Source organism: Acanthochromis polyacanthus, chromosome 16, assembly GCF_021347895.1.
Source record: "Acanthochromis polyacanthus isolate Apoly-LR-REF ecotype Palm Island chromosome 16, KAUST_Apoly_ChrSc, whole genome shotgun sequence".
Lineage (NCBI taxonomy): Eukaryota > Metazoa > Chordata > Actinopteri > Pomacentridae > Acanthochromis > Acanthochromis polyacanthus.
This window is the reverse complement of record NC_067128.1, coordinates 13749522-13754536: the sequence shown is the minus strand read 5'-3', so window position 1 is coordinate 13754536 and position 5015 is coordinate 13749522.

Below are 5015 nucleotides of genomic sequence, written 5' to 3'. Positions count from 1 at the left end.
GTGCTTTTATTTTGAAAGGAAGAGACAGGAAGATCTCACCTGGTCAAAATTTGGATTGGAGTTACTCAAAAGGCTGTGTGAAGCTGAGAGGTTTAACTGGCAAAATGTGCTGTGCTTTTATTTTGAAAGGCAAAGACAGGAAGATCTCACCTGGTCAACATTGGGATTGGAGTTACTGTAAAGGCTGTGTGAAGCTGAGGGGTTTAACTGGTGTTTTCCATTCCGTCGAAGGCTTTTATTTTGAAATCGTGCTGTGCTTTTATTTTGAAAGGGAAAGACAGGAAGATCTCACCTGGTCAACATTTGGATTGGAGTTACTCTAAAGCAGGGGTGTCAAACTCAGTTCCTGGAGCACCACTATCCTCTGTGTTTTACATGTTTCCCTCTTCCAACACACCTGTTTCAAATAATGACCTCATCATCAAGCACAGCAGAAGCCTGATAACGAGCCTGATCATTTGAATCAGGTGTGTTGGAACTGAGTTTGACACCCCTGCTGTAAAGGCTGTGTGAAGCTGAGAGGTTGAACTGATTTTCAGGCTGAAAATGCAGCTCCTGTGGAGGTATTGGGTGTGAAGGTGGGTGTGGCACACCAATGAGTCTGTGTGTGTGCGCGTGCGACCATGCCTGCGCGTGTGTAAGGGCGGTTGCTATGGGCCCCATAGCAACGGTGCCTGCCACAGACAGCAAAAAAGTGCTTCTCAGCAGCAGCGCGCAACGTCTCGTTCTGGCGCTAATTGTGGGCTAACCGTGAATGGTAGCTGAAAACTAAAATGACCGTGAGCGAGAGGAAGGCCGTGGCTTTCCATAAATGTAATTATTTTCCAAATATTGTGAGAAATGACCGAGTTACAGCGATTTAAAAAACACTGTCCCTCCATGAGGCAGATGATTCAGTTTACATTGGTTCTTATGGAGAGAACGGTGCGACTTTGGTCTAAACTGCTGCCTGCCATTTCACTTCAGAAAGAGCTAGGTCTTCAAACTTGGATTCATTTGAATCCCAGGAAAATTGTTTACAATCTGACCAAATTTCATTCCCCTAACTTTTATGGTTTGGTCGTGAGGGCGATGCGATCGTGAAATTTTCAGGCGGATTTCTCTCCTCTCCTCCACTCTACCAACTGACATGCCGCACTCTAAACAGAGCAAATTTTTAAAATTTTCACTTTTTTGAGGACTTACTGATTGAAAACCGTAAATCTCAGCCTGAAATAAAATACATTCCTGCGTAGACAAGAAAAATCACTGCGTTTTGATGGTTAAATGAAGTTTCTAGGTGAACGTATAGCGAAGGAGTGGCGTTTGGAAAACAGTGGATTTTTCAAGGCCATTTTTTTTCAGTCCCCATTCATTTCCTATGGGACTTTTTTTGCAGTTTTTTGCGAATAATTCTGCGAAAAAATGACGAATTTCTTAGAAAAGTCATAGCACACTATTCCCGATGAAGCCGCACGTTTTGATATATAATTTACTTTGGTTTTCTCAAAGCCCTAGGACGAGTTAGTGACCGAAAATCGGCGGAAACGTGAAGAAAAATGATATTGGGGTAGTAATGGAAATACTAGACAATTCCCGCACGCGGAAATCGTGGGAGGGGCTCGGGATGTGTGCATGTCCGGAGCTGGGCAGGAGAGGGGTATTTTTTGGTCCATCACAGGCTTTTATTTTGAAATTGTGCTGTGCTTTTATTTTGAAAGGAAGAGACAGGAAGATCTCACCTGGTCAAAATTTGGATTGGAGTTACTGTAACGGCTGTGTGAAACTGAGAAGTTTACCTGGCAAATTGTGCTGTGCTTTTATTTTGAAAGGCAAAGACAGGAAGATCTCACCTGGTCAAAATTTAGATTGGAGTTACTGTGAAGGCTGTATGAAGCTGAGAGGTTTAACTGGCGTTTCCAGTCCGTCGCAGGCTTTTATTTTGAAATTGTTCTGTGCTTTTATTTTGAAAGGCAAAGACAGGAAGATCTCACCTGGTCAACATTTTAATTGGAGTTACTGTGAAGGCTGTGTGAAGCTGAGCGGTTTAACTGGAGTTTCCAGTGTGTTACAGGCTTTTATTTTTGAAATTGTGCTGTGCTTTTATTTTAAAAGGCAAAGACAGGAAGATCTCAGCTGGTCAATATTTGGATTGGAGTTACTCAAAAGGCTGAGTGAAGCTGAGAGGTTTCACTGGCGTTTCCAGTCTGTCACAGGCTTTTATTTTGCAATTGTGCTGTGCTTTTATTTTGAAAGGCAAAGACAAGAAGATCTCACCTGGTCAAACAACATTTGGATTGGAGTTACCCCAAAGCAGGGATGTCAAACTCAGTTCCTGGAGGTCCACTATCCTCTGTGTTCCAGATGTTTCCGTCTTACAACACACCTGATTCAAATAATCAGCTCATCATCAAGCTCAGCAGAAGCCTGATAACGAGCCTGATCATTTGAATCAGGTGTGTTGGAACTGAGTTTGATACCCCTGCTCTAAAGGCTGTGTGAAGCTGAGAGGTAGATCTGATTTACAGGCTGAAATGCAGCTCCTGTGGAGGTATTGGGTGTGAAGGTGGGTGTGGCCATCCAATGAGTCTGTGTGTGTGCGTGAGACCATGCCTGCGCGTGTGTAAGGGCGGTTGCTATGGCCCCCATAGCAACGGTGCCTGCCACAGACAGCAGAAAAGTGCTTCTCAGCAGCAGAGCGCAACGTCCCGTTCTGGCGCTAATTGTGGGCTAACCGTTAATGCTAGCTGAAAACCGAAATGACCGTGAGCGAGAGGAAGGCTGTGGCTAACCATGAATGTAATTATTTTCCAAATATTGTGAGAAATGACCGAGTTACAGCGATTTAAAAAACACTGTCCCTCCGTGAGGCAGATGATTCAGTTTACATTGGTTCCTATGGAGAGAACGGTGCAACTTTGGTCTAAACTGCTGCATGCCATTTCACTTCAGAAAGAGCTAGATCTTCAAACTTGGATTCATTTGAATCCCAGGAAATTTGTCTACAATCTGACCAAATTTCATTCCCCTAACATTTATCGTTTGGTCGTGAGGGCGATGCGATCGGAAAATTTTCAGGTGGATTTTTCACCTCTCCTCCACTCTACCAACTGACATGCCGCACTCTAGCCAGAGCAGATTTTGAGAATTTTCACTTTTTTGAGGACTCACTGATCAAAAACTGTAAATGTCAGCCTGACATAAAATACATTCCTGCGTAGACAAGAAAAATCACTGCGTTTTTATGGTTGAATGAAGTTTCTAGGTGAACGTATGACGAAGGAGTGGCGTTTGGAAAACAGTGGATTTTTCAAGCCGATTTTTTTCAGTCCCCATTCATTTCCTATGGGAGTTTTTGCGCAGTTTTTTGCGAATAATTCTGCGAAAAAATGACGAATTTCTTAGAAAAGTCATAGCCCGGGATTCCCGATGAAGCCGCACGTTTTGATATATAATTTGCTTTGGTTTTCTCAAAGGCCTGGGACGAGTTAGCGACCGAAAAACGGCGGAAACGTTAGGAATAATAATAATAATAGACGCTTTTTTCACAGGAGAACAATAGTGGCTCGTGGCTTCGCCACGAGCCACTCTCCTCCCATTGCTTTGCAATGGAGAGGAGAGTGGCTCGTGTCGAAGCCCGAGCCCCTAACTAGACAATTCCCGCTGGTGCGGAAATCGTGGGAGGGGCTCGGGATGGGTGCATGTCCGGAGCTGGGCAGGAGAGGGGTATTTTTTGGTCCGTCACAGGCTTTTATTTTGAAATTATCCTGTGCTTATATTTTGAAAGGCAGAGACAGGAAGATCTAACCTGTTGAAAATTTGGGTTGGAGTTACTCTAAAGGCTGTGTGAAGCAGAGAGGTTTAACTGGCGTTTCCAGTCCATCATAGGCTTTTATTTTGAAATTGTGCTGTTCTTTTATTTTGAAAGGCACAGACAGGATGATCTCACCTGGTCAACATTTTAATTGGAGAAACTGTAAAGGCTGTGTGAAGCTGAGAGGTTTAACTGGCATTTCCAGTCTGTCGCAGGCTTTTATTTTGAAATTGTGCTGTGCTTTTATTTTGAAAGGCAGAGACAGGAAGATCTCACCTGGTCAAAATTTGGATTGGAGTTACTGTAAAGCCTGTGAGAAGCTGAGAGGTTTAACTGGCGTTTTCCACTCCGTCGCAGGCTTTTATTTTGAAATTGTGCTGTGCTTTTATTTTGAAAGGCAGAGACAGGAAGATCTCATCTGGTCAACATTTTAATTGGAGTTACTGTAAAGGCTGTGTGAAGCTGAGAGGTTTAACTGGTGTTTTCCGGTGTGTGAAAGGCTTTTATGTTGAAAGTGTGCTGTGCTTTCATTTTGAAAGGCAGAGACAGGAAGATCTCACCTGGTCAAAATTTGGATTGGAGTTACTCTAAAGCAGAGGTATCTAACTCAGTTCCTGGAGGTCCACTATCCTCTATGTTCCAGATGTTTCAATCTTACAACACACCTGATTCAAATGATTAGCCATCATTAAGCTCAGCAGAAGCCTGATAACGAGCCTGATCATTTGAATCAGGTGTGTTGGAACTGAGTTTGACACCCCTGCTGTAAAGGCTGTGTGAAGCTGAGAGGTTTCAGTGATTTTCAGGCTAAAATGCAGCTCCTGTGGAGGTATTGGGTGTGAAGGTGGGTGTGGCCATCCAATGAGTCTGTGTGTGTGCGTCAGACCATGCCTGCGCGTGTGTAAGGGCGGTTGCTATGGGCCCCCATAGCAACGGTGCCTGCCACAGACAGCAGAAAAGTGTTTCTCAGCAGCAGCGCGCAACGTCTCGTTCTGGCGCTAATTGAGGGCTAACCGTGAATGCGAGCTGAAAACCGAAATGACCGTGAGCGAGAGGAAGGCTGTGGCTAACCATAAATGTAATTATTTTCCAAATATTGTGAGAAATGACCGAGTTACAGCGATTTAAAAAACACTGTCCCTCCGTGAGGCAGATGATTCAGTTTACATTGGTTCTTATGGAGAGAACGGTGCGACTTTGGTCTAAACTGCTGCCTGCCATT